This window comes from Silene latifolia, chromosome 11, assembly GCF_048544455.1.
Source record: "Silene latifolia isolate original U9 population chromosome 11, ASM4854445v1, whole genome shotgun sequence".
In the NCBI taxonomy this organism is placed as follows: domain Eukaryota; kingdom Viridiplantae; phylum Streptophyta; class Magnoliopsida; order Caryophyllales; family Caryophyllaceae; genus Silene; species Silene latifolia.
This window is the reverse complement of record NC_133536.1, coordinates 45,399,856-45,424,224: the sequence shown is the minus strand read 5'-3', so window position 1 is coordinate 45,424,224 and position 24,369 is coordinate 45,399,856. Positions and strand designations below refer to the sequence as shown.

The 24,369-nt window shown below is 37.6% G+C and overlaps 1 non-coding gene across 1 annotated transcript; it reads left to right on the top strand.

The window, feature by feature from the left end:
* The first annotated feature begins 9,420 nt into the window (after positions 1–9,420).
* LOC141616659 (small nucleolar RNA R71) lies at positions 9,421–9,527 on the top strand. Its single transcript, XR_012530991.1, has one exon. It is a non-coding gene; the product is annotated as a small nucleolar RNA R71 (small nucleolar RNA).
* The last annotated feature ends 14,842 nt before the right edge of the window (positions 9,528–24,369 follow it).

Sequence of the window (24,369 nt, the reverse complement as noted above, 5' to 3'; positions counted from 1 at the left end):
TTAAGTGGATGATCATATGTTTCTATGTGCAAGCGTATAAAGACGAATTTTTAGAACAAAGAAAATACGATAAAAGGGGTGACTTGGGTTGCAAACCAAGCCACCATAATCCAAAATACAACAATTGTTTAGAAAGGATCAATCATTTCCATGTCGAACACGGAAATCAAAATAGTTCTAAAAATCCGAAACATAAATTAAAATATAAGACAATAAAAAGCCAAGCTTCATGGAAGCTACTCCTAGCTTCTTGATGATTTCTCAAGCTTGCTTTTCCTTTCCCTTGTCCTTGCTTGGTGGAGGCCCTATTTACAATAAAAAGGGGATACATTATCACAACTTTGTATCACAATATCATAGTTGAATTAGAAATATAAAAGAAAGGATAGTCATTTACCTACTGGAGTGATTTTTCTAGCTTTGATGTCACCAAGATACTTGGAACAATTCCTTTTCCAATGTCCAACACCATTACAATAATGGCATTTATCAAGAGGACCCTTCTTGGTCTTGGAAGTGCTAGCTTCATAAGTCTTAGCCTTGGTGAAAGTGGGAGCTTGCTTCTTACCCTTCTTCCTATTCTTCTTGAATTTTCCCTTGCTCTTGGTGCTTATGTTAAGCACATCCGTAGGTGGGTTAACATTTAACCCCATGTCTCTTTCGGCTTGCACAAGTAACTTGTGAAACTCTTCAAGAGACACGTCCTTGTCTTGCCTGTTAAAATTCACCCGGAATTGAACATATGCCTTGACTTTGGATAAGGAGTGTAGAATCCTATCTACAATGAGTTCTTTGGGGATTTTGATCGGTCCGTTTCGAGTTCACAATTTAATAGATGTTGTCGTTGGGTCACGTCCGAATCAAAACACAATTTATAGCTTCACAAACAACTCTACAATTAGTAAAGAGGCAAGTAAAGGTCGGATCCCAAGGGACGGGAATTGAGATGAGATTTATATTGAAACTAGTGGTGTCTTAGGGGTGTCACAATTTGGGTTGATGTAGAAGGTCACTAACTAAATAGCAATGAAAGTAAATAAGCAAGATGAAATAAAAGGGTTGTAAACAATTGATAAAAAGCACTAGGGTGTCATGGGGTCATAGGGGAATCATGGGAATTGATCATACAAACATGTTCTCAAATTATAAGCAAGCAATTATTGTTGTGATGGATTGAGTTGGGTTATATCTTACAATCCTAGGAAAGTTTGGGTCCCGGAGCCGAATCAATTAGATTGTACAACACCTACAAGTCGACTTAGTCTTCCCTACTCAACAACATGCATGGTCTAATGAGACTCGAGTTGGTTTATGTCTTATAAGTCTCATTGAAAAGATAGGTGATGGGTAAAAAATGCAAGGATTCATAGGCTCACATTTCATCAAACATAACATGTGCATGAGTTGAGATCAAAACAAGCAAGCAAATAAACCATGAAAGCATATTAATTTAAGCATGAATCATTCCCTATGTTGGTTTCCCCTAATTACCCATTAACCCTAGCTAGGTCACTACTCACTCATTATCTTGTTGATCATGCTAGCAAGGTTGTCAATCATACCAACAAAAGGAAACGTGATGAATAAATGAAAGTAATTAACAATAATTAAAAAGGGATTAAGAGAATTATACCTACTAATGATTCCAATAATAAAGCAAAGAATAAAAGAAATACTTGATGCTTGATTGAGAGGTTGTCAATCTCCCAATAATAACCCAAATAATCTTCAATTACCCAAAATAAAGGATGAACAAAAGAGAGATTAAGGAAATAAAACTTGTATTAGAACTTGATTAATTGTTGATTATAATACTAAAGATAGATTTGATTGATATTAACTACTCTAAATATTGATAAGAAGAACATACTCTTCTAATTAGACTAATGGGGTATTTATAGTGGAAATTAGGTGGATGCATTAGGGTTAACTAAGGGTTAAACTAGTAATTACACTTTTTAGATTGAGCAGGGAGGAGCCGGTATTTTTCGAAGGAAGGGCTTCTTTCTTTGTAGCTTGGAGAAGACGAAATTTCGCTGTACTGGAATCCGAGCGTGTTGGAGTCGGGACGGGCGGATTCAGGCAGGGGAAGACGGGCGTCTTCAGGGGAATCCGGGCGGATTATGGGGGCTGCTAACCCGGGCGTCTTTGAAGGAAGACGCACGGATCGTGCTTGTGGAGGACGGGCGGATTCAGGACAATCCGCTCGGATTGTAGCTCAGCGCTATTTCTTCTTCTTTTCTTCCCTTTTCTTCATAAAATCCTTGGGGATTTCCTCGGGGATGCAAGGATCCTTTCTCAACATTGCTTATCTATTATCATATGTACAAAGGGCTTCTAATCTTGTCTCTCCTTGATGCTTGGTCATTGAATTCAATCAATTTAGTCTCGTTTTGTCATGAAAATGCAAGATTTGCACTCCTTTCCTACCAAGGGATCAAAATCTCAAAGAATATGCAAAACAAAGAACTAAAGACAATAAATGACCCAAATATGCACTAAAAAGCATGGGAACAAGGCTAATTCGGGGGCTAAATATGCGCTAATTATGGTCACATCAAATATCCCCAAACCGAACCTTTGCTCATCCCGAGTAAAGAGGTGACAAAGACTAGGACCTTTATTTAAAGTAACCTAATAACATAGCCGATATGAGACAATTAGCGGGTCTCACTCCGCCCCTTCAAATCACAACAAGACAACCATGAGGTAGGATGCCTTCTTGCAAGGCAAGGTGGGTCTTGCCAAAATGGCGACACATCCAAACATTAAGCACACAAAATAAAATAATGGATGCATCTACAAAAGGAATAGCCACTTCCTCATCAAGTGGCGGAGGCAACCAAGAGAGAACAAATTTAAAAGCATATAATCCTTCACAAATACTAGTTCAACAAATTACTAAGGCTAAGAGGATGGCACTAAATCACCTCCAAATGGTGTTAAACTAGACTACTTTCGTCCTCAATTTCCAAATGCTTTCGTCAAGAGCGATCGGATGGTGGTGGAATGATGATCCCTATGATGCTAGTAGCATATGACATGACAAGTCTCGAATTCTCTACAAAAGTAAAGGTCATGGATCGTTCCAAGCTCGACAAAGTGGTTTGACAAAAGGCTTTTTGGGAATGAAATGCTCAAATCTTTATAAACAAGGGTGGATATGACTAGTATTCAAAATTGTCCTCATTTAACTTTCACATTTCAAAAATTTAAGATGGGGTTTGTCTCTTCTGGGCTAGTGTCCTTTGCTTTCGCCAATCGCTTATTAGGCAACCGGTTAACCTCTAGACAATAGCTTTTCGGGGTGATAGTCACTCTGTCTCTGGGCGGTCGAATTCACAACCGTGTGGGGGCCCAATTCAATGGATCCATCTCCAAAGCACATCGAAGTGGTACGCCTCCATCAAAACAACTAAATTTCTCAACATTTCAACATTTTATAACATTTGAGGTTTCCTTAGCAATAAATTACTTCCACATGACAAAATTTTCGAAATGAGCACTTCAAGCTTATTGATAGAAAAGTATTTTTGGGTTGCCTTACCACAAGGTCAATTAAGGTCACCTAGACAAGTTAACCAAGTCCACATCGCATCACGGGGTTGGATAGGTGACTCACATGCAAACCCTTGACTAGGCTTTGGGTCATGGGTCAAAAGACACTAGTATGACACTATCTAGGGTGTTTTACAACCATTCTAGTAGGCAAAGTCTTAAGTTGAAAAAGTATTTGTAATGGCTTAGTTGCTCTTGTCAAAGTTCTCAATTAGGCACTTTTCAAAATGTTTTATCTAAATGCAACTACATGCCATGATGAAACTAGTATATACATCCTAATGCAAGTGATTCTATCAATTAATATGACATATAAACTAAATGCAAGTCCTAAGTTCACATTGTTTTACCGCATCAATCAAAATAAAGCCACATAGTCATTAACATAAAAAGGAAAAAGTAGATTGGAAAGATCATACCATGCGGTCTTCATGATCCTCATGTCTCGGATGTGGCGTAGTGATTCAAAGTGAATAAGGATAGAACAAACACAATATATACAACAATATATACAACAATATATACATATATATATATATATAACTACACTACAAAAGGAATAAACATGTTTTTGGGTTTTTCCAATTTTCAATTTTTTATGGATTTTCGAAATTTTTCAATTTTTTTGGATTTTTGAATGAAAGTTAAGTTAGAATTCCCCATCCCCACACTAATATGGGCATTGTCCTCAATGGCCAAAATGATGGGAAATTATGCAAACATGATGCATGATTTCTACACTAAATGCAAGCTATACTAATCTACACTACATGATGCATGGTTTTTTTGTTTATGACGGAGAGGATAATTTAGATTACCTCCCGTTGTGTATGCATTAACTTCCCCAAACCGATCTAGACATTATTGCTAATGTCCTAAGGATGGGTGTAGTTCATGCACACACTATGCAATGCATGAAACTAATTTTGTCATTTTGGATTTTGAAAGGTGGGAACAATAAAATGAGAATACCTCAAAAGTACCGAGGTGTGAGTCTTCAATGGTGCTAGGACTACTCCAACAATGATCAAGAAAAATAAATAAATCAAAGAGATAAATAGACAAACCTTGAGAGGGTAGGAGCCTCCAAAGCTTGCTAATCTTCCATCATATCATCACTATCATCATCATCCTCATTAGAAGTGGTCTCATTGCCACTTCCCTCTTCACTTTCTTCTTCACCTTGCTCATCATCCTCTTCTCCTTCTTCACTAGCTTCTTCATCAATGTTATCATCAATCTCTTCATTACCTACAACCTCATTATCACCCGGAACAACCCTAGATGCACTCGGAAATAGGACTTCCTTATCCGCCCAACTAGGCAAAGGACATGATGGGTCAAGTAGTCCTTGCCTAGCTAAATTTAAGAGGGGTGGATATTGAGCTAAATAAGCATTTTTCCGATCCTCAAAGGCTTGCTTGTGCATTGCTTGCATGAGAAGAGTCAAATAATCATTTCTTGCTTCAACACCTTCCGGCTTGAACTCTTGGTACTCAAAAGGGTAAGGTGGTGTGACAATGGAAGAGGAGGGTATTTCAAGTTCACCCTTTTGTTGTTGGATAATATATTCGGCCTCTTTTGAAAGGGGAAGTAGATAGTTGGTCCGGTGGACACTCAATCGACAAATCTTTGAAGGCAAAGTGAATAAACTAGCCTCACTAGTGAGCCATCCATACTTGGTGTCAAGAGGGTTATGGGCAACCCACTTGTACTTGTGTATCATAGTATGCATATCAACGAGATGACCACCCTCTTTCGCCTCATACTTGTTATCTTTGTTGAAGTTTGGATCAAAGTATTTAGCTAGGATAGTGACTAGGCCTCCATTCACAATAACGGTAGTGCCTTTCTTCCCCCAATCAATATTTAACCATCTATCCACCAAGAGCCTTAGAAAGTTAAAAGGCTTGGTGAATTCCCTACCAACGTTCAAAGCCGACTCAAGAAGAACAAAATCGAGTTTGGTGAAATGGTTGGTGTCTTTTCTTTCATTGATGGTGTTCCCTACGACCTTGTGCCATACTCTTATGCCCGGATGGTGGACTAAAAGAGCACGACTCGCATGAAAGTATTCAAATTTCCTTCCGGAAATCGCCTCCCAAAGAGGGTCGGGGTCATATTTGCCAAATTTCTTAAAATAACTCGGAGAATCACTAAGACCCAAAGCTTTACCCATTTCCTCAAAGGAGAAGCGCCTACTAACATTAGCTAGACGAAACTCGATGGTCTCCATGGTCTCAACCTTGTTAACTTTCAAAGAACTCAAAAATTCTAAGGTAAGGGAGGGGTATGTCAATTCTTTTGATTCAAACAATTTTTCCAACCCCATGACTTTGAAAAAGGCTCTAGTTTGCTCAAGGACACCCAATTTTTCTAAGGTATCTTCACAAATAAACTTGGTGGATTGAAATGATTTTCTAGCAAACTTGGCAAAAGTGTCCCTATGGGATTTGGAAATGAAAATTACCTCCGGATAGTTTGCAAGTTGATCAATTTCCGGAGTAGTAGATGTTGTTGCTCCCATGGGAGGTTGTTGTTGTTGTTGCACTTCCAAGTTTGGGTTTGCTACCACCATAGCCAATGCTTTCTTTGCTTGAAGAGTCTTTTGCCTTAATGAAAGTGCCTTTGCCTTTGGTGCCTTTACCTTTGTTGCCTTTGTTGCTCCCTTAGACCTTGCCATTGATGAATTAAACCAAGAAAAGAGTGAAAAATCTTCAATTTCTAGTGCACCCAAATCGATTTAAAGATGAAAGGCTTTGCCTTTATGAATTCAAAAATCGACTCAAAGGTTGAAGATTTTGTGCTTGGTTTTGATTTTTTTTTTAAAAAGGAGTGATTGATTTGTTGTTAAAAGGAGTTTTGATTTGATTTTGGTGAATGTTGTTGAGGAATTTTGTTTTTGTGATGGAGAGGATGAGGGTTTTGAGGTTTATGAGTAGTGTTATGCATGAAGGAATGAAGAAATGAAGGTGGGAGGGGGTTTATAAAACCCGAAAATTTTGAACTACATGGGTAAGACGGGCGGATTCTGCTCGGGACGGGCGGATTCTGCTCGGGACGGGCGGATTCTGTCTTTTCTGGGTTGGGAAAAACTCGCCTAAAGACGGGCGTCTTTCAGTGAAGACGCTCGGATTTGCAAACACGGGACGGGCGTCTTCTGCAGAAGACGGGAGGATTCATTTACAGGGATTTTTCTTGTTTTCCTCAGCCAAGAAGACGGGCGTCTTCCGTTCAGGACGGGCAGATTTTTGAAGACGGGCGGATTAGGATGCAGGACGCCCGGATTTGCTGACAGTTAAAAATATCAAAAGTTCAGCTCAATTCAGGACGTGCGTCTTCTACCAAATACGTCCGGATTGCTTGAAAATGGGCGGATTCTCCTGAATCCGCTCGGATTCGACCCCTTTGTACCCGGATTCAGTTCCATCCATGTACTTTGCCAATCCCTTGTCATTCTTCCATTCTTCTTCATATCTCGTGTTCTTCATTGTGGGGGCACTACTAAGGCATGGATAGCCTAGGCAATTGCCATCCCCACACTAAGCTAAAGCACTACACATTAATTGAAATTATTAGTCCCTCCCTCACTTCTCTCAAACATGATAATTATCTTGATCAAAGTATAAAAATCCAAAAATAACAAAAATGCAATACAAGAATTGAAATGCAAGTTAGGGAGTTAGAAATATTTACAAATGGTGGTTTAGGGAGGACTCCACCAAACTCTCATTCTTGATGAGATGTCAAGGGGGCATGTTCAAGGTGTTGTTGATGTTGCTCAACACCTTGAAAAAGTAATCAAAAGCTTGTTCATTATCGTGATAGAGGTCTTCAATAGACCTTGGCCCTTGTTGTCGGTCTTGATAGATGGCATTACCAATGTAGGGATTAAAAATCCCTTCAAATTCGTCGTCCCAAAGACCACATACTTCATTAAGTTGATCATTGAAAATCTCTTGATTTGATGGAGACAACTTTCCCATTTCTTTTTCTTGGCCAATGAGGCCATCTTCTTCATTGCTTGTCTTTGATGAGCCTTGCAAGCTCTCTTTGTCACAATTCACTTGCTTTTTGAATGGAACATCTTCAATTTTCTTCTTCCATTGGAGTTCCGACTTCTTCCTTTCATCCTTCCGACTATAATGATCGATCATAAAACACGGTTCATGTAAACGGGGAGCTCTCATAGTCTTGTCAAGATTAAAAGTTATACTTTCATCTCCCACTTCTAGAGTGAGCTCACCATGTTTTACATCAATCACCGCACCCGCGGTGTGTAAGAAGGGTCTTCCTAGAATTATTGGAATGTTGGAATCTTCCTCCATATCAACAATGACAAAGTCCACCAGGATGAAAAACTTCCCAATTCGTACGGGAACATCTTCCCATATCCCTAATGGTGTCTTCGTCGATCTATCGGCCATTTGGAGTGTGTTATTGGTGCATTTAAGCTCTCCCATCCCCAACCTTTTACTCACCGAGTACGGCATAACACTCACACTAGCCCCTAGATCACATAAGGCTTTGTTGATCGTGGTGTCGCCAATGGTACACGGTATTGAGAAGCTTCCCGGATCCTTTAGTTTTGGAGGTGAACTCCCTTGAAGTATTGCACTACTCACCTTAGTGAAGGCGATAGTCTCAAGTTTCCGGATCGACTTCTTCTTTGTGAGGATGTCTTTCATGTATTTCGCATAGGCCGGCACGTGATTGATTAATTCCGTGAAAGGAATTGAGACTTCCAAATTCTTCACAATTTTCATAAACTTTCCAAGTTGGTCATCAAACTTGGGCTTGGCTTGACGACTTGGAAAAGGAAGTATAATCACAATGGGCTCCTTCTCCTTGGCCTTGTCTTCATTTTTATTTGAAATCTCTTCTTTTGATGATTCTCCATCTTTGGAGTTTTGCACAATTTCTTCCTTATCACTTGCTTCCACAACTTCATCCTCAACTTGCTTCTTCGGTGCTTCATACCTTGTACCACTTCTCAAGTGAATAGCACTAACCGTTTCATGTCTTAGGGGATTACTTTGAGGTGGTAATTGCCCCTTTTGTCTTTGTGAGCTTGAAGATGCTAGTTGAGTCAATTGTGTTTCCAACATCTTGGTGTGAGCTAGAATGTTGTTGATGGTGGTTTCTTTTGCTTGGCTATCTTTTTGCATTTGAGTGAAAAACTCTTGTTGATTCTTTTGCATTTGGAGGACCGCTTTTTGAACATCAAAACCTTGGTCATTTTGGTGATTGTATGGATTTTGGTTTTGGTAACCTTGGTTTTGGTTGAAAAAGGGTGTTTGATTTTGGTTTCTCATGGGAGGTGGGATGTATGTTGTTTGAGGGTTTTGAATATTTTGACTTTTGTATGAGAGATTTGGATGAAACTTGGTATTTTCATTGTAATTGTTGGAATAAGGGGTACCACTCTTGTATGCTTGGAAAGCATTCACTTGTTCATTTGTTCCCCTACATTCACTTTGGTCATGTCCCAAAGTTCCACAATTCTCACATATCCCACTTGGGATTGATGAGGATGCCGTCATGGCATTAACATGATGCTTTGGTGATTTTGAGGCTTCTTCAAGTCTAGCCATAGCTTGTTCAAACTTCAAATTGATTGTGTCAATGTGAGCACTAAGTTGAGCACCCAATTGAGTAACGGAGTCCACTTCATGCCTTCCTCCTCTAGTAGCCTTGCGAGGTCTACTATATTGTGAGTTATGGACCGCCATTTCCTCAATCTTGTTCCATGTTTGATTGTCATCAACTTCGGTGAACATTCCATTTGATCCCATATTGAGAATGTTCCTTGAATCTTCATATAGACCGTTCCAAAATTGTTGTACCAAGAACCACTCGCTAAGTCCATGGTGAGGACATGAGCGACAAATTCCCTTGAACCGCTCCCAAGCTTAATACAAAGATTCTTCATCCCTTTGCTTAAAACCCGTAATTTGAGCTCTTAGCATGTTAGTCTTTTCCGGTGGGTAGAACTTTTTGTAGAAAGCTAGAGCCAACTTCTTCCAAGAATCAATTCCGAGAGTGGCCTTATCAAGGCCCTTCAATCATTGTTTTGCGGTGCCGATTAGAGAAAAAGGAAATAAGACCCATCGAATTTGGTCTTGAGTTACACTGGTTTGAGAAATCGCATCACAATAGTCACAAAAGGTTTCCATATGAGAATGAGGGTCTTCACTAGGCATCCCCCCAAATTGGCTCCTTTCGACTAATTGGATAAAGGCGTATTTGGCAATAAAATTTCCGGTCAAATGTTGTGGTGTGGGAGTACCATTGGGTAGGTTCTCCTCGGTGGGTACGGAATGTGATGAAAATTTAGGCATTGTAGGTTGATTTTGTGAGGTATTTTGTGTTGGGTTCTCCTTACCTTCTCTTGAAAAAGGGTTGATGAACTCAATAGTTGGTTGAATATCCACTACCTCACTAATACCTCTCAAATTCCTCCTAGCAAATCTCCTATTGTTTGTCAAGGTTCTTTCAATTTCACGGTCAAAAGGTAACAAATCACCTTGTGACCTTCTAGACATGCAAAATATCAAACAACTCGAAAAGAATTAGAAAAAACCTTGAGGAGTTTTACTTCCCCAAGGCAAAGAAAGACACAACTAATAACAATATAAGAAAATATAAATCAAGTTAACACCGTCCCCGGCAATGGCACCCTTTTTGATCGGTCCGTTTCGTGTTCACAATTTAATAGATGTTGTCGTTGGGTCACGTCCGAATCAAAACACAATTTATAGCTTCACAAACAACTCTACAATTAGTAAAGAGGAAAGTAAAGGTCGGATCCCAAGGGACGGGAATTGAGATGAGATTTCTATTGAAACTAGTGGTGTCTTAGGGGTGTCACAATTTGGGTTGATGTAGAAGGTCACTAACTAAATAGCAATGAAAGTAAATAAGCAAGATGAAATAAAAGGGTTGTAAACAATTGATAAAAAGCACTAGGGTGTCATGGGGTCATAGGGGAATCATGGGAATCGATCATACAAATATGTTCTCAAATTATAAGCAAGCAATTATTGTTGTGATGGATTGAGTTGGGTTATATCTTACAATCCTAGGAAAGTTTGGGTCCCGGAGCCGAATCGATTAGATTGTACAACACCTACAAGTCGACTTAGTCTTCCCTACTCAACAACATGCATGGTCTAATGAGACTCGAGTTGGTTTATGTCTTACAAGTCTCATTGAAAAGATAGGTGATGGGTAAAAAATGCAAGGATTCATAGGCTCACATTTCATCAAACATAACATGTGCATGAGTTGAAATCAAAACAAGCAAGCAAATAAACCATGAAAGCATATTAATTTAAGCATGAATCATTCCCCATGTTGGTTTCCCCTAATTACCCATTAACCCTAGCTAGGTCACTACTCACTCATTATCATGTTGATCATGCTAGCAAGGTTGTCAATCATACCAACAAAAGGAAACATGATGAATAAATGAAAGTAATTAACAATAATTAAAAAGGGATTAAGAGAATTATACCTACTAATGATTCTAATAATAAAGCAAAGAATAAAAGAAGTACTTGATGCTTGATTGAGAGGTTGTTAATCTCCCAATAATAACCCAAATAATCTTCAATTACCCAAAATAAAGGATGAACAAAAGAGAGATTAAGTAAATAAAACTTGTATTAGAACTTGATTAATTATTGATTATAATACTAAAGAGAGATTTGATTGATATTAACTACTCTAAATATTGATAAGAAGAACATACTCTTCTAATTAGACTAATGGGGTATTTATAGTGGAAATTAGGTGGATGCATTAGGGTTAACTAAGGGCTAAACTAGTAATTACACTTTTTAGATTGAGCAGGGAGGAGCCGGTATTTTTCGAAGGAAGAGCTTCTTTCTTTGTAGCTTGGAGAAGACGAAATTTCGCTGTACTGGAATCCGTGCGTGTTGGAGTCGGGACGGGCGGATTCAGGCAGGGGAAGACGGGCGTTTTCAGGGGAATCCGGGCGGATTCTGGGGGCTGCTAACCCGGGCGTCTTTGAAGGAAGACGCACGGATCGTGCTTGTGGAGGACGGGCGGATTCAGGACAATCCGCTCGGATTGTAGCTCGGCGCTATTTCTTCTTCTTTTCTTCCTTTTTCTTCATAAAATCCTTGGGGATTTCCTCGGGGATGCAAGGATCCTTTCTCAACATTGCTCATCTACTATCATATGTACAAAGGGCTTCTAATCTTGTCTCTCCTTGATGCTTGGTCATTAAATTCAATCAATTTAGTCTCGTTTTGCCATGAAAATGCAAGATTTGCACTCCTTTCCTACCAAGGGATCAAAATCTCAAAGAATATGCAAAACAAAGAACTAAAGACAATAAATGACCCAAATATGCACTAAAAAGCATGGGAACAAGGCTAATTCGGGGGCTAAATATGCACTAATTATGGTCACATCAGATTTCAACTTTTTGAATCTTCAAAGTCTGGACTAGCTCCATTAATTTGAGCACGTGAGGGCTAACCTTTTGGCCCTCCTTAAAGTCGAGATCAAAGAATGCCGCGGCCGCCTCATATTGGATGATCCTCGGAGTTTGTGAAAACATTGTCACAAGCTTGGAATAGATTTCATTAGCGGTGCCCATTTTAAAGGCTCTCCTTTGGAGATCCGCCTCCATCGCAAAATCAACACATTTTTCATTGCGGTGGACTCCTTGTGGTAAGCCTCATATGCTTCCCTAGTGGCGGCACTTGACCTAGCATTAGGTTCGGGTGGAGAGGCCTCGGTAAGGTAACGAAGCTTGTCGTCACCTTGGGCGGCTAATTTGAGTTGGGCATCCCAATCCGAGAAATTTGACCCATTCTTTTCACGTTTACAACGATCCATGAAGGATCGGAGCCATGAAGCATTAGTGAGAAGTGTGGCATTGGTGTTTGGAGTGGCCATATGTTATGAGAAATAAAAGCGGTCTACAAAACAAAAATAGAAGGAATAAAACATATGTCGTTTTCAAAATAATAATACTCGTAAAAATTTAATTTAAAGAAGTTTTATTGCATTTATCTAGTGACCTCTACCCATCTTGATAAATGATTCCAAGACCCAAATTCATATTAACTTGGGCACGGTAGGGCCGATTCATCCCTTATCAATATAACTCGGTGGATTAACGCTTTAATCGATTCTACTTTTAGAACTCTTGGTCGATAAAATTACATTAACATTTATCTTTAGCCCGGAACACATGCGACTACGGTCACGAATACTTCCGTTGAGCTCAATCCAAATTTCGAATAAATGTGTCCATGATCCAAATCCACATCAACTTGGGCACGGTAGGGCCGATTCATCCCTTATCAATATGAATTCGGTAGATAGACATTTATCACCCACTTCCCTTACGTAACAAGGTTTGTACTCCGGTAGGGCCGAGTGCACTCCCTCCCGAAATAGGTTTTCATGGTTTCTACTTTTTGGTAAGGCTAAGTCTCAATTGTTTATTTTAGCGAGAGGTCATGTCAATTTATTATCTATCACGTTTTAAGTGAACTAAAGCGGTGAACTACGATAATTGTAATTGACACGGTCGATATACTCGATTAAAATGATAATGCATGTTTTAGTTATGGCGATTTAGCGATTCATGCAACATATAAATAAAATGCAAAGCATAAAAATAAATCCTAGTATGGCCTTCCTAAAATAGTAAATCCAATAAACTATTACAAATTCGGAAACAAACTCCATTGGTCCCTTAAACTTCGGTCTTGACACGCATCTCGAGGTAACACCGTCTTTAATGGATCGCCTTCTTGAGTGGCATCGTCTTCAAGGAACTCCGGAATAAATAAATTACATAACAAATTACATAATTTCCTATTATACATTTGTAATTAAAATAAAAAAAAATCTATTAAACTACAAAACAGTGATACGAGATCACAATAAATTACAACCGAATCGATATTCCCATACATTTCGGGTAATATCAATTAAAAACTAAGACCATACTAAGTAAAATTACATAATTCAAAAATTACATAAAATAAAATTATGACAATCATAAATTAAAATGCAGCATTATAATATGTATGAACATGTTCAATTTTATGCTAAATCGCCTTTAAAAAGCCAATATCGTATATTAATCGGTTTTTACGGATTTGCGTGATTTAACCTTTTAAAATCACAACAATTACATCAAATCATATTTATGTACTAGTTAATTACCCTAACCATCTTAGGAATCAAAATTAGTCTCCACTAACATTTGACAATAATTAACTTATATATTTCTTAATATTGTTCATAAAAGGTCTTAAAATTACAATATAATGCCATAAACTTCAAATAAATCATAAAAATTTCAAATAAATTTGAAATTTGAAATTTTAAACTCATGGACATTCTGGAAAAATACCATGACACTCATAATGTTCAAAAAACTTAGGTTAAAAATTTCGAAATTTATCGAGAAAAACAATGTTCCGGTTTATCGGATTTATCAAATATTATCATAAAAATATGAGAAAAATTATTTTAATTTACTTTTCACTTTTATATCTGAAATAGGTGATAAAATTTAACATGTGACATTTTTTCTTAGTCATGAAGTATGTTTTAGCAATTTTTCACTAATTAAAGTCACTATTTATGTTATTTTTCATCAAAAATTCCTAAATCATGCATAAGGACTTCATTATAGCCAATTATTTTACATACATATTGTAAAATTTCATGTGACAACATACTAAATTTATATGACCATATTCGAAATATTACTCATATTAACCTATTTTTCCATTTAAATTCGATTTTATCATGAAAAATCCATATTTCGAGCATAAGAACTCAAAAAATTATGAAACTTTCAGGTCATCAAAAGATAATATATGTGAAAAAATATCCAAAAACCACTGGAAAAAACGAAGTTTACCTAATTTTAGTCAAAAAATGTCATTTTTATCATAAAATCACATTTTAATGCCATTATAATATAAAATGAACAATAAAAAAATCCATAAATTAACCAAAATATCCTAAATACATTTTAGGACCAGAAACTTTAACATGCATAATTGATTTCGTCATATATCATAATAAACACAAATTTATAAGTTTTATTTGTTAATCGTATAACTCGGAAAAACTATAACCGATTTGCATGCAAACAACCTAAGGCTCATGATACCGCTTGTTAGAAATCTATATCTCATACTACTCAACATATTCTTTTATGTTACAATTTAATTTAATCATAAAATTAAATTAGATCTTATGCATGCAAACATGAATAAAGATAAAGAAGAAATCGTCATTCTTACAATAGAAATTTCGGATTATTGGGCACAAATGAGTTCTCCTACTCACTTGTTCTTGAGCTCTCCTAATATGGATGAACAAAGATTCAAGGGTAGAATCTCTCCCAAAGATGAATACCCAAAGTAACCCCTTAATAAGATTAATATTATTAATACTAGAACAACATTAATCTAAATAAAATTGACCCAAAAATATTGAATTTAGTCTCTTAATTTTCGGTTAAGAGAAGGGAGAAGAAGGAGTAATAATCTCTCTAAAAACTCTTTATTTTTAGATGTTAGAATGAAAATGAATATGCACTAGTATGCATGTAGTGTATATTAGGTAAATTAGGAGAAAAACCCTTTGGCCTTTTCACTAGGAAAACCGGGTAGGGGGAGGGTAAAGGGGCCAATGCATGATCAAGGTGCTCTTCACAAGAGTAACTAGGTATGCATGGCTAGCAATTAGGTAAATGATTATGCTTTCCACATAAAATTAATCAACAAAATATTTAGCCTAATACACCCTCTATTTCGGTCCATTTAAGATAAAATGGATTCCATTTTATCTTTGTCAATTTGTCAATATGTCACATGTCACAAGTCATGTAAAATTGTTATGCATTTTTAACATATTAAAAGTCAACGTATTAATAAAAATACGTCATGTACAAAATCGACTTAATAATTCATAATTACTCGTACCAAAATGATTTACCAATTATAAATCACAACATCTTGTATTTATAATAAATTATTCATTCAAATTTAATTGTTTCCGTAAACAATAATTTCATCTAAGTAATAAAACAATTCGATCACTTGGACCGTATCTTATTTAATCAAATTATAATGAGATACGTAAATATTACTTCCAACATCGTCCGTCAATTTTAAGTAATTTAATTAACCCGTATCGTCATACGATCAATTAAATAATCAATTAAGAGTGTTACCCTTTAGGTATGACCTAAGGGGATCAACTGATCACCACCGTCGCACGACAGTAATGTCAAACTCTAGTCAGCCAATCATTACCGATATGTGTGGACCAGTTGACAGTAAAATATTACTTCCCACATGTATTCTTAAAATGAGACTTAAACATGCGATCATCATGATCGACAGTTGTGATCGCATTATTGTCGAAGGACACATATTCCAACAATTTCTCGGAGCATCTTGGGTGTAATGATTAGGCGAATATCATTTTGATATTGTTCTTAGGCCAATTTTGCTAGGACCAAAGGGTATTTCTTGATCAATTCTATTTTGTTTATGCGATTCATTTATGACTAGTTTTCATAGATTATAATTTCGTTATAATCCTAATAAATTTCAAGGGAAGTATACCGATATTTCCTACAAAAATAAGGATAGACGAATGTCGATAGAAGAGTTTGGCCAAGTGTTTGGTCTTGTAGAGCATTATCATTATGTGAAGAAGCCTTTGAAATATGATCCCGCACCTCTATGGAAAGCAATCAACGGGAGAAAATTTGAGTCCTTCCATGAGTGTCATGTTCTTTATGTCCACCATCCGGGCATAAGAGTGTGGCATAAGGTTGTGGGCAACACTTTAATCGCAAGAAAAGGCACTAATCACTTCACCGAGCTCGACTTTGTCTACCTAGAATCCACCATGAATATCAACAAAAAGTTCACCAAGGAATACAACATACTTCAACTCTTAATTGATCGATGGCTTGAGGTTGATAATGGTAGAGATGGAGCGGCTTTTATTGTCAACGGAGGCTTAGTAACATGGTTGGCCAAACACTTTAACCCGGATTTTAACAAAGACAAGACATACAAACCGGTTAAGGGTGGCAACCTTCTTGATATGGCCACTATGATCAACAGGCTTCCATTGGGTCAAGAATGATAATCTTGACAACAAATTTGAGTGGCTCACTAAAGAAGTTAAGTCCTTCATTTTGCCGAGCAAGATATGCCGCATCAATGTCCGAAGTCCAAGCTACCTACTCCCCGTCTCCGATGAAGCCGAGATGATTATGAAGCAACATAGGGAATCGCATGCCAAGCCCTCCTTCTCCTTTATTGTGACTCCACCTTATCCAATCACCTACCAAAAATTCACACCAAGTGACACAAATGTTGTGGTAGGCAAAGACTACTTGACTCAATTATTGCAACACATGCATAAGCAAGCTTATGAAGATCGGGTCAATGCCTACCGAGCTCAATATCTGCCCCTCCTTCATCTAGCTAGGCAAGGACTCCTTGATCCTACTTGTCCTTTGCCTAGTTGGGCGGATAGGGAGGTATTCCTCCCAAATTCTCCTAGAGATTCCAACATGGATAGTGAAGTTGCTAAGGGGAAGGAGATTGTTGTTGATGATAGGGAAGGTAGTGACTCTTACCATGAGAAAGAAGAGGAAGAAGTGCCAAGTTCGAGTGATGATGAAGATGGTGAAGCCTCCGGGTCCATGGAGGTAGATGATGATGATGATGATGATAATGAGGAAGATGATGATAATGATGATAGTGATGAGGATGTTGCAATGAGAGACAATTGAGGATTGACAAGCTTTTGGAGGATGCCACGATCCATTGTGAGTTTCCTACACCTCCTCTTAGCTTTGTTTATGTCTCTTATTTAAAATTTTTAATCTTGATCATTAGTTTTGAGTCCTAGAAACACTCAAAGGACTCCCACCTCGGTTCCATTAAGGTGTCTTATTGTTTCCACTTTTAAAAATCCAAAATGACAAATTAGTTACATACATTGCATTTTTGTGCATGAACTCCCCACTTTTACACTAGCAATAGTGTCTTACTTGGTTTGGGGAAGTTCAAGCACAAGTATTTGGAGTCAATTCAAATTGCGCTCTCCAACCAATAAATTCATGCATCATATAGTGTAGTTTAGAACGCATCACTTGTGTATATATCATATAGTTTGCATATTAGTGCAGAAATCATGCATTCCCATAATTTCCTATCGTATTGGCCATTGAAGACAATGCCCATACTAGTGTGGGATGGGAAATTCTAACTTGACTTTTAAATTAAAAATAATAAAATTTGAAAAAATTTGAAAAATTCAAAAATATGTTCTATCTTTTTCACAAAAACAAAAACCATAAAAACTTGAAAAATTTGAAAAACCAAAAACATGTTCATTCCTTTATAGTATAGAATTGTATATCTTGTATATATTTGTTTTTTTGTTTATCCTTCTTTCACATTGATCGACTACGCCACATCCGAGACATGAGTATTATGAAGACCACATGTTATGATCTGTCCAATCTCATTTTTCCTCTTTATGTAAATGACTATGTGGCTTTTATTTGGGTTGATGCGGTATGAACCAATGTGATTGTAGGAATTGCATTTAGCTTATATGACATATTAGTTGGTAGAAGCATATGCATTAGGTTGTATAGATGTTAGTTGCATCATGGCATATAGTTGCATTTTAGAAAAATTTTGTGAAAACATCTATTTGGGAAACTTGACAAGTGTATATAAGGCCCTTGTAGATACTTTTTCTTCTTGAAACTTTCCTCACTAGAATGCTTCTAAAACACCATAGGATGTGTCATGCTAGCATCCTTTGGCCCATGTATTAAGGCCTAGTCAAGAGTACCTTGTGGTGTGATAACTCTTTGGCTACCATTTATTGTAAGGTGGCCTTTGAAGCCATGCAACCATCTTCCACATTCTACGACATTTTGTATACAAAAGGGAATGGACACAAACATTGTTCAAATTCGAGTTCAAGCATTGAAATGAAAAATCAAAAAGTTTGCAAAATGCATCAAAAAATAGAGGAGCTAGACTCCTGTGCTTCAAATATAAGCACCATCCTTACAAATTAGGGTGACTTTAAAAATGTGCAAAAAAATGTAAAAAGTTGAAATTGTCAAGTAACAAATGCCAAACATCAACGAAATGGCAAAACGAAATTGTTCTCAAATATAAAAATGCCACAAGAAATTGGGGGTAATAACAACATCAAAAGCAAACTCCCATATGAAACTCAAAACATATGATCCCTTTATCCATTGAACCCACTTTTATGCATGGTGGAGAAGGGACGACCCTTCTTCTTGTCTAGGCAAGATGGGGAATTCCGCGATCCTCCAGTGTTTCTAACACCATAAGGAGCCTACTCTTGACAAAAGAATTTGACGATTGAGGACAAAGGTACCCTAGCTTGACACAACTTGGAGGGGATTTATTGGTATCCTCCTAGGCTTAGCAGCTTGAAGAAACCGTATCTATAATGGAGTGTGTACCCTTAGATTGTTTCCCTTGTAGATAATTTCCGCCACTTAGATGAGGAAAGTGGATATTACTTTTTGTAGATCCATCCATTACTTGCTTTTCTGTGCTTAATGCTTGGATGTATCGCCATTTTGGCAAGCCTCACCTTGCCTTGCAAGAAGGCATCCTACCTCATGGTTGTCTTGTTGTGAGTTTAAGGGGCGGAGTGAGACCCGCTAATTGTCTCATATCGGATATATTAGTAGGTTAGTTTAAATAAAGGTCCTAGTTTTAGTCACCTCTTTACTCGGGACGACCAAAGGTTCGGTTTGGGGATGTTTGATGTGACTCATATTTGAGCACATTTAGTCCCCGAATTAACCTCGTTCCCATGCTTTATAGTGCATAATTGGGTCATTTACTATCTTTAGTTTCCCATTTTGCATATTCTTTGAGGTTTTGTCTCCTTGGTAGGAAAGGATTGCTAACCGTGCATTTACAAGGCGAAATGGAGCTAAATTGATCACATCTAATGACCAAGCATCAAAGAGAAGACCAACACTAGAGGCCTAAGTAGATAATAAAGTGAAATGGGCAATGACGAAAGGATCCTTGCATCCCCAACACGATCCTTGCGGATTTTTGGGGAGGAAAAGAAGAGAAGCTATCTGTCTAGGAATCCGAGCGGATCATGCACGATCCGGGCGTCTCCCAACAGTAAGATCCGGGCGTCTTGTGCCCAAGACGAGCGGCTTGCAACTCAAGGAGCCGAGCGTCTTCCCATGGATCCGAGCGGATCCTAAGACAGAAGAGCCCGTGCCATAGCACAGGACGGGCGGATCGTGGCAAGACTAGCAATGGGGATCCGCTCATTTCCTTCGAGATGAGCATTTACTCAACTTTTCTTAGGGTCTTATTAGTCAATTAAGCCCTTAGTAACCCTAATCTTTGTACCTAATATTTAGTATAAATACCCCTTTGTACTACCTAGATTAGCATGCACCCTTAATGAACCCTTAATCAATCGTTAATCATATTTTAATCCATCTTTAATCATCTCTTAATTACTTCTTAATACTCTCAAATTAGTTGTAATACAATTTATCAATATTAATCATCTCTTAATTTATCTATTGTTCGTCATTATATTTTGGGTAATTAGAAGATCATTTGGGTTTATTTGGGAGATTGACAACCTTCCATCAATCATCAAGTACTTCTATTATTCTTTGCTTTATTATTTGGAATCAACTTCATAGGTATAATTCCTTTTACCCTTGCTTTAATTATTGTTAATCATTTTCGTTTATTCATCATGTTTAGCTTTGTTAGTTTGATTGACAATCTTATTAGCATGTTGAACTTGGTAATGAATGAGTGGTCTTTTAGCTAGGGTTAATTAGGAATTAGGGGAAACAAACATGGGGAATGATTTATGCTTAATGTAATATATTTTCATAATTAATTTGCTTGCTTGTTTTGATTTCAACTTATGCATATGTTATGTTTGGTGAAATGCGAGCCTATGAATCCTTGCATTTTTTTATCCATCACCTATCTTTTCAATGAGGCTTGTAAGCATATAATCCAACTCAAGCCTCATTAGACCATGCATAAAGTTGAATAGGAAGTATTAAGTCGACTTGTAGGTGTTGTACAATCTAATCGATTCGGCTCTGGGACCCAAACCTTCTTAGGGATTTTAAGCTTATACACCAACCCGATCCCATCACAACAATAAGTGCTTTGCATATAATTGAGAACATGTTTGTGTGATCAACTCCCATGAATCCCCTATGAACCCATGACACCCTAGTGCTTTTAATCAATTGCCTACGTCTCCTTTTAATTACCTTTCTTTGTTTTCATTAATTTACTTTCATCTTGTTGATTAGTTTAGTGTATCTCCTACCTCAACCCAAAGTGTGACACCCTAAGACACAACCATTTCCAGTTGAGAATCCTACATCAATACCCGTCCCTTGGAATCCGACCTTTACTTGCCTCTTTGCAAAGAGTAGTTTGTAAAGTTATAAATATTGTTTTGGTTGGTAACTTTTGACGACGAGTTTTAAACCGGACCAACCCCCAGTTACAATGGGTTCTAAAGTCTTCGACTTTAGAGCCCCCAGTTGGAGCATACATGCATATATCATAATAAATCAATAACACATAAATTCTCGTGACACTTGAAAAATTTTGATTGAATGGGCTTTTAGCCCGAAAACTTTCTTTGAATGGGCCTTCGACCCTAAAACCTTGATTGGATGGGCCTTCGACCCGATAACTTTGATTGAATGGGCTTTCAGCCCGAAAACATTTATTGAATGGGGACTCGACAACTTTCATTGAATGGATTCTCGCGGTTTCACTCATACACTCATAAGGGGTGAGATATATGTAAGATACAAAGAATAAAGACACTCACACAACTTATGAAACATGCATGCAATCTAATGTGATAGTAATTTCTCCACCTAGCACGCATTTACAACATAGACCAAGTACATGTATCAAGGACAAAAAGGTGGTAAATGGGCATGGGTATAGAAGTGGTTTGTGCAAAAGCACATATGGATATATGAGGCTAAGACGGTAGTCACAACGCTAAACCAATAACCAAATCTAATAATAAATATTACAACCATCCAACTAGAGAAATCATCTCAACTTTGACAACATATGAGAGAATGTAAAGACTCTCCAAAAGTGCATTAGACTCTACCACTTATGATCTCCTAATAAAACCGATGAAGCAATTTTTTCTTCTTCTTTCTTTTTCCTTTCTTTTTCTCGCAATTTTCGAATTAGTAATTCATCATCTTCCTCCTCAGAAGTCACCACTACCTCCTGCTGAAGAACGGGAGCGCGCCTCTCCCGTGACCTTTTATGACCTTGTCCACTAGTTGACATACCTGCATAAAGACAAGTATACAATCACAAACCGATTTAATTGCCCAAAACAGTTCACGTTTTTAAGACCATATGAGTCGGAAAATTAGATTTTGAGGCCAAAAATCACACATAAACCATCTAAAAGGCAAGGGAACTGCAATTATATAACAAAAAGTGAAGATTCCAAGCATAAGAACACAATTTCTAACCAATTTGATTCTAAAATTAAACCCAGAATTTATGAACCCTAATTCCCAAATTAGCAAATTAGGTTTTTAATTCATCAAATAAAGGGCTAATAAGCAAGGAAATAGCAATTGTATATGAGCAATGGAAGATTCAAGGCAATAAACACAAGATTTAAGAAAGAAAAACACAAATTTTCGGACCAAATAGGGGAAAAAAATGAAACTTACTTGAGCAAATAAGAGCAATGAGATTCACAAATAAGCACAAAGGAGTGATTTAAATAACTAGCAAAAAACTTAACACAAATTATAATGAAGATTTAATGATGATGATGACGTATTTGAGAGAGGTGAATGAAGAATAGTGGTAGAATGAACAAGCAAAAGTGACCGAATGAAGAATGAATAAGAAATAATATGAGAAAAGAGGGGGAGAAACCACCGGTCCAAAACACGGAACCCGGTTCAACAATGGTTCCTCGATCGAGCTTAACCTCACTCGATCGAGGCACCAATTTTAAAACAAGCCAACTTTCGACATTTAAAGATTTTATTTACTCCCTTGGTTCCTCAATCGAGTCTTGACGACACTCGATCGAGCATGTTGGTTCCTCGATCGAGCCTACATGCACTCGATCAAGGAACTAATTGGCATCCTCTTTTTTCGTTAAATGATAATGTATAGCTTGAAAATCCGTCATTCGCTACAAAATACTTGAAACACATTAAATTCCCACCCTCACATCTCTCAATACACATGAAAAAAAGCTTAATTAAAATACGATAATTAAATTAAAATCCTAAATTACAAAATATTACATTACAAATTCCGAGTTGCCTCTCGGTAGCGCTTGTTTAAGCGGTCCCGCACGACCGTATTACCTCATCAGTAAGAGGAATCAATGGCAAAGAGGTCAATGTTCTCTATTACCCCAATATGAGCACCTTCATAGTAAATCTTCAATCGTTGCCCATTCACTTTGAAAGTCTCACGTTTGTCATTTTGCAGTGTAACTGACCCAAATTTGTTCACTTCAACAACAGTGAACGGCCCAGACCATCTACTCCTTAGCTTACCTGGGAACAAATGCAAACAGGCGTTAAAGAGCAATACCTTTTCACCAACATGAAATTCCCTTTGCAAAATATGTTTGTCATGCCATTTCTTCATTCGTTCTTTGTATACTTGAGCACTATCATAGGCATGCAGTCGAAACTCATCAAGCTCATTCAACTGCATCAATCTTTTCTCACCCGCCAGTGAGGGATCCATATTTAGCTCTTTTATGGCCCACATAGCCTTGTACTCAAGCTCCACAGGTAAATGGCAAGATTTGCCATAGACTAAACGGTAAGGTGATGCTCCAGTCGGCGTCTTGTATGCAGTACGGTAAGCCCATAAGTTGTCATCAAGCGTCCGACTCCAATCTTTTCTATTACTGCTCACTACCTTCTCCAAGATTTGTTTCAACTCTCTGTTGGAAATCTCCACTTGTCCACTAGTTTGAGGATAGTATGCAAATCCTCTACGGTGCGTAACGCCATATTTCTTCAGTAAAGAATTAAGATGGCGATCATTAAAATGCTTTCCTCCATCACTAATCACCGTGCGAGGCACCCCAAACCGTGGAAAGATGATCTTCTGAAACAGCTTAACAACAGATTTAGCATCACAAGTGGGGGTGGCAATTGCCTCCACCCATTTAGAAACATAATCTACAGCTACCAATATATATTGATTCCCATGAGAAGTAGGGAATGGCCCTTGGTAATCAATGCCCCAAACATCAAAAATTTCCACCTCTGAGATTCCAGTTTGAGGCATCTCATGCCTTTGCGAAATATTATATGTTCTTTGACACGCATCACAAGAACGGACAAAAGTAGTAGCATCTTTCAAGATAGTAGGCCAAAAGAAACCCGATTGCATTACGTTAGCAAATGTCCTAGAAGGACCATGATGACCACCATAAGAAGAAGAGTGACAATGAGAAAGGATGGCATGTACCTCACCCTCTGGAATATATCGTCTGTAAATACCGTCTGCACACTCTCGGAAAAAGTATGGATCATCCCAGAAATACCGCTTCACATCATGCATAAATCTCTTCTTCTGCTGATAAGACAAGTCAAGACGAAAAATACCTCCTACCAAGTAATTGGCGTAATCTGCAAACCATGGGGTTTTCGCAGCTACGGGTAGA